At 42.6% G+C, this 11303-nt stretch overlaps 1 long non-coding RNA gene across 1 annotated transcript; it reads left to right on the top strand.

The window, feature by feature from the left end:
* Positions 1-1499: 1499 nt before the first annotated feature.
* Positions 1500-9957, top strand: LOC101852193. The gene is made up of 3 exons (XR_004858810.1): positions 1500-1583; positions 5733-5837; positions 9911-9957. It is a non-coding gene; the product is annotated as an uncharacterized LOC101852193 (long non-coding RNA).
* Positions 9958-11303: the final 1346 nt, after the last annotated feature.

Genomic DNA, 11303 nt, shown 5'->3' with positions numbered 1-11303 from the left:
TAGCTAGTAGCTTGGATTGGTCCTGGCTGGCAGGCTCGAAGCAACTCCCGAGTGGATCTGAGGGTTCCTCGGACGAGATTTCCCGTCCGAGAACGGTTCCAAGTCGACGGGACCACGCGTGGAGTGGCTTCGTTCTCTCCCATTTTTTTCCCCGGAAGGAATTTTTGAGTGATATTTTTAGCTTACGTCATCTAGTTGACGGTAGCTAGTAGGTCAGGGTTGTTGCATGCGTGCATGCTCGGCTAGCCTAGATGTAGATCTAGTTGATCAGATCAGCGTCTGAGAGTCTTACTTCTTTTATTATGGATGCAAAAGTTTTGGTGCTCCTATATAGGATGAGGAGAAGAAGGCAGAATTGCAGGCGCTACTGGGTACTCGATATTTATCAACGACGTAGATAAGGTTATATTATATACAGGCCTACACATATACACACACACACACACACACACACATATATATATATGTGTGTGTGTGTGTGTGTGTGTGTGTGTGTGTGTGTGTGTGTGTGTGTGTGTGTGTGTGTGTGTGTGTGTGTTTGTGTTTGGTATTAAACTTGTGTCATTTTTCACACTGATTTCAAATCTGTATTCAAAATTGAGATCTGAAACAAACAAATGGGTCTCGAAAATCCCTCCCGCCTGGAGGTTTTGTCGAATCACGGATCAAATATAAGCCTTGCACTCAGTTGGTCCCGTTAATGGACGACACATTGGAAAATTGTGGAAACGAATCGTACGCACTCTGTGCGCTCTAGTTATCTTCATAGCGAATAAATTCTCCCGATAAAACGTAGTTCCACTGACGAGAAACACTCGGATCCACTCGGATTGAGCCTTTACTTTAAACGATCTGAATTGTGTTGACAGAGGTGCACAAATTGCACATTTAGTTACAATAATTTTTCTTCAAAGATATACACATTCTTGTTCTGGATACAGCTTCTCCTCAATGTTTTGAGACTCCAGTGGCTGAGTGAATGCCAAGCGTGTGTCATGCAGTGACACGGTATTAAATTATATGGGTGATCTCTGAGGTGCATCCTTTAGCAGGATGCCATAACCCTCTACTCAAAATAGAGCGCTGAACTGTCGGGAGAAGAAATGAGGTGAAGATGCACGCAATTCAAAACAAACTCAGAAGGGGGTCAAACATTTTACGTTTCAAATGTGGGTGTTTTTCACACCCCTTGCAACACAAAAAGGAGGACAAATAAAGTAGAATCTAATGTGTATTTATTTGACTTGCCTTTGCTCCTCCCCCCCCCCCCAGTAATGCCACCAGCCTCTGGGATTTATTTTATTTTATAATTTTATTTGACCTGTCTTTGGTTTTTTTCCGCACACCAATGCCCATCAGGCTAATGAATTTATTTTATGTATGATTTTATTTAACCTGCCTTTGTTTTTTCCCCCCTCAGCAATGCCCATCAGGCTCATGAATTTATTTTATGCATGTATTTATTAATTTATTTTACCTGCCTTTGTTTTTCCCCCAACAGCTATGCCCACCAGGCTCATACTGCCGGAGAAAAGGCGCGCCATGCTCCAGCAGCATGAATTGTCAGCCGGAGGGACAGTGCTGTAAGTGCGACTCGCTACCCCAGAACTATGAAGTTCTGTCTGACATTTTGGTCGTTTTGAGTTACTTAGACCATGAGGTCAGAAAGCAACTGCTTTATCTGCCCTATCAAAATCGTAAGAATAAAATTATTCGGAGTCGTTATCAAGGTATTCCAAGAATTGCATTTCGAAAAAGCTTGACATGTTTTGAAAATTTGTATAAAGATTGACGTCAAATTTCTCAAAACTATGTAAATGTACTGAGCAGATAGAACTCTGTAATTCTGAGGAAGAGAACTGTTTAGGTCATAATAATATGACTAGCGATTAATGAAGTCACGCGTGGTTGGCTAGTCGTCGAAACTCTGGTGTGGTATGCTCCCTTCTTTTCCTTGGTTTCAGTTTCACTGTATAGCTTGTGCTTGCTTTATTCTTGGTGTTTGTTGAGGGCTCCTCATGAGTCCACCCCTCTGGGTCTTTTTTTTTTTTTTGGGGGGGGGGGCTTGTTTTTGGTTGTTTTTGGTGTTGTTGTTGGGTTTTTTGTGGTTTATCCTCGACTAAACTATTGTTGTAGAACGCTATAGACGGCCCCTGTCAGTCCTGAAATGAAGAAACAGGATCTGACAGTGTCGAGCTATGTGGCTGGAAAGCCTTGAAATTACCTCAAAAGCTAAACTCTAAGAATGTCCTTTAGAGAATGTTATATATTATGATGATGATCCGTAAACTGTCCCAACTCCCAGAGTTTTCAGTTAATAGAAACATAGACAATTAACGGTCATTTAGTGCAGGGCTGAAGTAAGACAAAAAGACCGAAACAACAGAGAAGATCCACAGGGTCAAAGATCGAGGGGAAAACCACGTGGAACCCGGAGAAAGTCATGGATATTGACATACAGAAAAGTGGGAAAACTTGGGGGGAAAATCGAAAGGCTAGCTAGCCCAAGATAGGGAAAGGTGGCAAGTGTTTGTTCGTGGCTTATACCCTGGCGAGAAAGGCAATGATGATGATAAACCGAGGGAAAGAAAAGAAGGACCAACCAGTGGCGCCTTCCAACGCCCAGATAAAAAGGGGCAATCCTTAACAAACTCTTATTTGTTTTGTGTCAAGAAATAAAAATCAATGTATACGAAATGAGGTGTCTCTGCAAAACCATCAATGTCACCAGAAGAGAAGCACAAGGAAAGAGGCCATATGCCTTCAAACAGGAATACCACCAGTTATGAATCTCATTGAGCGTCAACAGAGTCAAATTTTAATGGTTCAGACATCTAACCTGAATGCCCCAGAAAAAAACTAGCTTCAAGAGCTTACCACAACCGTGAATCTGGCTTCAAATCAAGAGGAAGACTAAGAAGAGCCTGGCTGGATGGGGTTAAAAAATCCTGGAACAACATGCCATATCTACCACAGAGTCACAGACGCCACGCACTTAGCACAGGATCAAAATCTGCACCTCCCCTCGACATCTGAGGAATACCAGAGGAAGGAAAAAGTAAAAGAAAAATTAGATCTTATACAAGAGATAGGACTGAATGTTTTAACGACAGCAGATGAAGTGAAATATCCTTCCACTTCAGGCCTCTCCAATTTTAACGATCAGTGAATGAGGCGGGCAAAAGAAGGTCTAGCAAACCGGCGTCTGTGATGTAGCAGCTAGGCGCTTCGTTGTCGTACGCAGGAGACCCGAGTTCGATTCTCCACGTGGGAAGAAGTTTTATAGTTTCTCGATCTTGTTGCTGGGATGTTGTATCTTTCTCAGTTCGGGTTTGCCCTCACAGGCAGGGTCGGAAGCCCGCCTCCTAAAAATTTAACTTTTGCTGATGAGGGCGTAAAAACACTTACATGAAAACAAGGTCAAGCGATGCACGATGCTCCAGTTGATGGCTGGGTGTGTTGCTGAACAAGACACGGAACTACGAGCAGACCAGCGGAAAAGGATGATAGGTGATCGATGGGAAAGAAGGACCAAACCACCCAAAGAGCACCCGCTAACTATCCATATTCTCAATTCATTTTCTTCGTCCTAATAACAATTTATAATAATATCTGCAGTTATATAGCGCTTATGCAGACTCAACAGCAGCTCTATGAGCTTTAAAACTACTATTAGGCTACTTCCGCAGACGATAGACCGCCCAGAAATATTTTGGGCTTCTCGAAAAGAGTATAATGCAAGCAGCGTTCAATAAACATTTACAATAACAAACTGTCTGAAACGTTCATCCCAACCCGATGTCTGGCATGATACCAACTCCTCTGCCTCCATCCGAAATAATTAGCATCATATCTAGTAGGTCGGTAGACAGAAACCTAGAATGAACCCCAAGGCGTTGCGTTGTTGTAGACTTGGCCAGCATGCACACAAAAAAAATATACAATCGGGCCAGGATAACCCAAACAGGTTTGGGATTACAAATTATGTGTTCGACACACCCATAATTCGGGTCAACGGATAACGCAAAAATGAACAAAAATATCGGTCGGGGAATGGCAAATTGTACGAGCTATCTGTGATTTCGAGTAGTCCGTGTTCGTGTTACCTGTGCCCAAAGTGTCACAACGCGGTGGAGTCAGGCGCTTGTCAATTTTTGGGCAAGTGGAGTTATTGGTATAATCTAAAAGCTTATTCATTTGCAGTACTTTCAACGAAAAATAAATACCCATCTGCATTGAATAGAAGTCGAGATATTTGTAATTGAAGAAGTTTAGGTCACCTGGTTTCAGTGGTAAAATTACCGAAAAAATCGCCGCCAAAGTTCGGAAGCTTCAATAGCCTGAGAGTTGTTAAAAACTGAAAATTACATTTTTTCCCCCCCTTTAATTAACGTTTTTCAGTCAAATTCACACGGAAATTTGTTTTATAGGGACATTAAAGGTGTTCGAGCCAAAAAACAAAAGTTCGAAAAAAATTGCCAAACTGGCGGTAAAATGCCTATTTCTTCGATTTCATTATTTTGACGAGCGCCTGATTTCTCCACGATGCCTCACTTAAATTATGTACTTTCGATGTGTAATTCCCTTTGGAATTATTGGCTTTAGCTTGTATGACATGTCGTGTGCGTCTGCTATTACAAGTTAACCATTTTCCGGAACTATTACAAAAGTGTTGGTTATAGCTGTTAGAGCCTATGCGGTTAACATCCCGCTAAACAACACAGTGTTGGCCATTCAAGAGGCTACCCGCTTCGACCCTGCCGTCCAGAGTCAAGGGATACCACTCAGGGAGAGGGTAACATAGCATCTCAGCAGATTGACGGCCTTACTCGATACGACAGTTCCCGACTGTGGTACCAAATTCCCGTGTTTTTGTTCTAATCATTGTTAATATAGATGCTTTAACGCCCCCTTCCACACAACACAAATCATTATAGAGGAGGGCTTCCGACTTTGTCTGTCAGGACCAACCCCGTTCTCAGAGGAACTCAACATTCCAGCAGAAAGACCGGGTTACTCAATAAAATCTCGGGAATTGAACTCGGATGTCCTGCGTGCGACAGCCAAGCGCCTTGCCGCTATACTATATATGCTGGTTTTGCGAGTAACAGCGTAAAATTTACTATCCAAGCACCAGTTCTAAACCTTTTTGTTTGGTTTTAAAGAGTTTTACGGCGCTCGCAACAGCATGAGGTCATGTGAGCGCGCGAAACACAAGTTGGTTGCATACACAACAGTTCACAGCACAGATTGGTTTAGGTCAATGTTTATTTTAAAATGTCCAAACTTCTGCGTAAAAATCTCAGTTTTATCATTGACAATTTGCTTCCGATTTAAAACAACGGAGTTTACAATTTATTGTAACGGCCAATAGCCTTTATAAAATCAAGAATTCCGTTTGGATCAACGACGGACGGAGAACAGAACTTGACTTCTTTTTTAAATATTTAAAATACTCCTTTGGGGTCTCTCCGAAGTCTGGACATTCTGTTAAGATGTGTCTAATCGCGACCTCAGTGTGTTCTTGTCCTATCTCCATTTTAAAAAAACCCCATTGATAATGTGACTTCTTCTTAAGCTCTGTTATGAACTGTTTTCACTGTTATTAACTTATCAGTTATTAAAAATGGAGATAGGACAAGAAAGCACTGAGGTCGCGTAATGGTGAAATCTGTGTCGTTTTAATAAACGTGGATAAATTAATGTGCTTTTCTATTCTTGTCTTCGTGCAGCGTCGTGTGGAGCAGCGATGTGCTGGAATTATTGCCGTTTCGGGAATGTAGCAGACCCCAACGGGTGCCCAACATGTCTTTGTAAAACGCCACAGCCGCCTCTACGTCAGTACAGTAGTTATGTATTGTTGTTGTTGTTGTTGCTGTTGTTGTAGTTGCTACTGCTGTTGTAGTTGCTACTGCTGTTGTTGTTGTTGTTGTTGTTGTTGTTGTTGTTATTGTCGTTATTATTATCTTTACTTGTATTGTTCTGCTGCTTGTGGAGGCACTGATGATGATGATGATGATGATGATGATGATGATGATGATGATGATGATGATGATGATGATGATGATGATGATGATGATGATTTTTTTGTTTCCTTAATGGACCTGACGTACTTCACGAACAAATCTTCGAGCGAGAGCGAGGCTCTTTTTCGGTTTCATTGTCAATATGCTTAGCGGCACCTCCACTCGTCCAAATAACTCCATTCGAATTGCCATTGTTCCTGGACATTCAAACATATGTTTGATATCCTCCTTTTCATGGCTGCATCTTCGGCACATGGGCTGAGCTCTTCATTTACAAAGTTATTATACCATCTTAAACTCCAATGATGGTCCGACAGCAGTCTCGCTAGCTCAACCTGGTCCCAGCGACATGTGATAGATTTTTGTTCCCGCTTATAGGAGTACCCCGAATACACATCTTCCAGGTGCTGGTACTTATTTCTACATGGTGGGTCTCTGATTTCTCTCTTGATTATTGGAAAGACTCCTCTGTATGTCGTTGGTCGTCTGTCTCCTTCGATCTCTCTGGCTTCATTAGCAGCTTGGTCTGCTGCCTCATTTCCTTCTATTCCAACATGGCTTGGAATCCACTGAATTTTTATTGTGGCTCTGGTTTCACTGAACTTGCGGCGCAAATCATTCATGTTCGAGCTGTTGCCCAGTAGCCCCTTGCAGAGGGACGGACTGTCAGTCAAGATCAGCACATTGGTCCTACTGTGGCAACTGTCAGCAATCCATTGTGCAGCAGACATCATTGCCTGGCATTCCTCGTCATAAGATGGTGTAAGGAATGCACCTTTAGTTTTAATAATTTCTGTTCGTGGTGGTTCATCATTTATTATCACTACTGCTGCTGCTCCACCTTCGCGGTATCCTGCGACTGCCGATCCATCGGTGAAAATTGTCACATCCGCACCAACATCTTTGATCACATCCTCAGCTGCTTCACGTGCCTTTACAGGATCATCACCTTTTCCTTTTACTCCTCTCAGTTCTGTCCGAATTTCGATTTCGCCATGGGTCTCCCATGGACAAGCTCTCACCAGATCGATCGGCCTTCGATTCTCTGCTTCAGGGGGGAGGTGGTTTGCTAGATCGGTGCCCATCCGAAACCAACTTTTCCTGCGGTTTTTAGGCTTGACTGCTTGATCAAGGGCTTTCTTTCCAGGGTGGTTGTCTGGTAATCTTTTCGCCATCTCAACAGACTTGAGGCATGTTCTTTTTGTATAGGTGGTGTAGTGCTCAGTTCTAGTCTCATAGCGCAGCGCTTCTGTTGGTGTTGTTTTCAGCTGACCTGATACAAGTCGGAGGGCTTTGTTTTGTATTCTGTCCAGGGCCTTTGCGCTAGTCTCACTCAGCCACGGCTGCCACGCTGGGGCAGCATAATCCAACTTGCTTTTCACAAACATCTGATATATTTTCTTGAACGACTCCTTACCCCAGCCCCATTTTGAGTTGCTGACAGCACCGATAACCTTCATTGTAGAGATTGCACTTTTCGACACCTCCTCAATGTGCTTGTTGAAGGTTAGCTGTCTATCCAGGTAGACGCCCAGCAGACGTGGAGTGGGGTTGAATGGTATCTTTTTCCCTTCGATCTGAATTATTGGTTGCCACGTTGCCTCCTTCACCCATGTTGAGAAGAAGCACACTTCACTCTTGGTTGCATTCAACACAACCATATCCACAATCAACTGTGTCGCTTCATTTGCCTTTGCTCTCTTTGCGTGACTGGCCAGTATTGTGCAGTCATCAACGAACATTGAGTAGATCAGCTTGGCGGAGGTTAGTTGTTGTGAGTCAGGGTTTGGGAGGGATTCTGCCAGGTTGTTTATGAAGAATATAAACAAACGGAGTTTGTTTCTTCTGCGCTCCTCTTAGGTAAATTGGAGCTTACTGATTTTTGCATAGTGCTGGGCTAAAAGCTCAGCTTTCTTCTTTGCTGATGTTATCCTTTTCCCGTTGTGTTTCAGTACTTCATTGGGAAAGATGGTATCTGGTGATCCATTTAGAGACTTGATGAAACTCCAAGTTTTCCTTTCGTCCAGATCATTTATCACGCCATTAACTACCTCCTTCCACTGGTCAGTCTTTGCCTCCTGGACAGCCTCTGTAACATCTTTGCAAGCGTGTAACCATTCCTCCCTGTGTGAGGAGATATTTTTTCTTAGCTGGTTTCTTTTCTTGATCAGTCCACGACACTTGGGGGTCATCCAAGAGTGGGATTTCTTGGACGGCTTCACCTTCCTGACATGCGCATAAGCTGCTTCAAGTAAGATGGCATTGAAACGTTGGACTCGCAGATTCAGATCGTCAGTTTCCGGTAAGTTATCCATATTGCTTTCAATCTCATTTCGAAAGTCTGGCCAGTTCACTCCATTTCTTCTCCATCACGGCGCCTTTGCAAAGATTGATTGATGTTTAGTTGCACTGTTCAGTACAATGATGATTGCAGAATGATCAGAACCACCGAGATCGTCATCATCCACCGACCATACACATTTGCTCTTCCAGACACTTCCACATAGCGTGACATCTGGCGAGCTGCCAGCCTCTGTTGTTTTGTTGATTCGGGTGACAGAACCATCATTCAGGATGTCAAGCGATTTATGACACGCCCATTCAACTACATCTTCTCCTCGCGGATCCTCTGGTCCCGGGTTTAGTTCAATGTCACCTGCTCGATTCAATCTGATCTTTCTGTATCTAGAGTAGATTGTGGATTTTCCAGTCTTGATCTGAGGAACAGGAATGCGGAAGTCAGCGACTGGGAGTCTGCTCCCGCTCTCTAAAAACACGCTGGGACATGCTTGTTGCCAAAGGACAGATCTTCTTGATGTCTTCTCCCTGGTTGGCGAGTAGAGGTGCCTCTTTGCAGTGACTTTGGTGTCGGCTGCAGAGCTTCCCCATTGGATGTGGCTGTCTTCGTTGAGAACGGTACTCCCCATCGTGAAGGGGACAGCTTGCCACTTTGAGTACCTGATGATGATGATGATGAGTACTTTGATGATGATGATGATGATGATGATGATGATGATGATGATGATGATGATGATGGTGATGGTGGTGGTGGTGGCGGTGGCAATCCTCCTACAGTATGTCCGTATTACATGTTTGAATGTGAGGTCGTGGTATACATAAAGTAGCCTACTCCTCTTCCTGGAATTGGGTGGACTCCTGTAGATGCTTTTCCAAGAATAATACAATACCATGTATCATCATCGTCGTCATTAAAGGATTTTAGATGATAATTATTGTTAGATCATCACCACTGTAATCATAATTATATTAAGTAGTGCCTCTTAATATCGTTGTTATTTCTATTATACGCGCATTATGAATCTTTTCACTTCCAGTGGCAGCCACAAGCAGCAAACACAGAGAGGGATGGAGGGGGGGGGGGGGGGGGAGAGAAACAGAGTTAGAGATAAATTTAGACAGAGGGGGAGACATAGCTATCTAGATAGATACAAAGATAGAGAGATGGGAAAAAGGGGAGGAAAAGGAACAGGAGGAGGAGGAGGAGGAGGAGGAGGAGGAGGAGGAGGAGGAGGAGGAGGAGGAGGAGGAGGAAGAGAAAAAAATAAAAAAAGAGAGGGGGGAGAGAGAGAGAGAGAGAGAGAGAGAGAGAGAGAGAGAGAGAGAGAGAGAGAGAGAAAGAGGGAGAGGGGTCCACATGTAAGCTTAAGAAATTCAGATATTTTTCGTGTATGTCATAATCTTACGGGATATTATTAAACAAAGATATATATATATATATATATATATATATATATATATATATATATATATGTATATATGTATATATGATTTTATATATATGGGGGGGGAGGTATATTATATAATACAAACATATTTCTGCGGGGGATTTCTCCTAAAAAAAATTATTATTTATCTTCCCACAGCCGCTGGAGGAGCCGCCATTTCTCCACAAAGTAGGGGGAACTCCGGGGTAAATATCTAATGCGTAATCGTTACGTAATCATGTCGTACTCTCATTTTCCCTGACTGTGTTGAAACGTGCTTGCGCTACATCTTTAAGGGTAAGAGTATACGCATACTTTCACCCCCCCCCCCCCGCGTCAAAAGGAAAAAAGAAAGCCTTGTTTCAGAGTATAATATAAATACATGTACAGTCAATTATATCCACCATATTATATATCCATTTATTCAGTCCATTTATTTTCTTTTACCCATCTCAAGTACATCATTTAATTTATCATACCAAATTTTTCTACTTCATATTATTCACTACAATAATTTGTTCATTTCACGCGTCTGTTTATCTTTCCATTTAAGTGTTTGTTAGTTACTTATGTAATATATTATATCCATGTACTGGGGTCGGGGGCGGCTCGTGGGGCTAAAAAGTGGACGTGCACAATTAAGCTATCGCATGCTGAAGATAGTCAAGGGCATAGTAAATGAGACGGTGTATAATTTTAGGATCTTTGGGTTGGTGAGGGAGGACCTCGTGCTTTTGTTTTCATTATTTTTACTTGTCGCTTTTGACTTCTAGTACTAAATGTGTTTGTTAGCTAAACATCACATTCGTTCATCCTGTATTGGAACTGAACACTCAAGTAATAACTTTCACCACTCTTCTACAAAACCATTCAAAGGTACAACTCGTAGAACGGTCACGTTCACCCCCCTCAGGTTAACGGTCACAGAGTCACTTAAAATAGTGGTAAGACAGACAATGAACCAATCACAATACATTTGAGCACTCCGCTGGATTGCTCCGAGGCTCACATATTGGCAAAGAATAGCGTACGGTCTATCGCGTTCATTTTTAGACTGCCTACTATGGGCTGTTTCGTCACTATTCGGCAGGAGCACATTTAAGATGTACCGTCTTATTAATAATGTAATAATGTACCGCCAAACTACGACTGTCGGCATCGCTTGGGTTATCCCCAATAGCGATTTATAGGTCTGGTTACACTGTTGAATATCCTATTATGTTTAGCTAAAGCGCGTGGACTTTGGCAGGGCATAGTAGAAGTTTTACGGCGCTATAGACACAGAAATGACAGTTATGACGCCAGTGAGGACCTTGTTTTGATATAATATTATTTGGCTAGTGTTTGTTTCTGGCTTCTTTTATTTTATGTGTGGATGTTTTACGTAATAGAACATTTTTAAAAATTTGGGCGGCACTGCACGACCGTGCTCTTTGGACGAATCACGCCTGACCGGGGTATATCATTTGAAATTTGCTTCTTTATATTATCCATCTACATGATTTGAGGGAAGGATTATGTAGACAAATGGGGGGATTGGGGGAGGAGGGGG

The sequence above is a fragment of the Aplysia californica genome, unplaced genomic scaffold (genome assembly GCF_000002075.1).
Source record: "Aplysia californica isolate F4 #8 unplaced genomic scaffold, AplCal3.0 scaffold00366, whole genome shotgun sequence".
Classification (NCBI taxonomy): Eukaryota; Metazoa; Mollusca; class Gastropoda; order Aplysiida; family Aplysiidae; genus Aplysia; species Aplysia californica.
The sequence above is the reverse complement of the archived record's forward strand: the minus strand, read 5'-3'. Positions and strand labels throughout refer to the sequence as shown.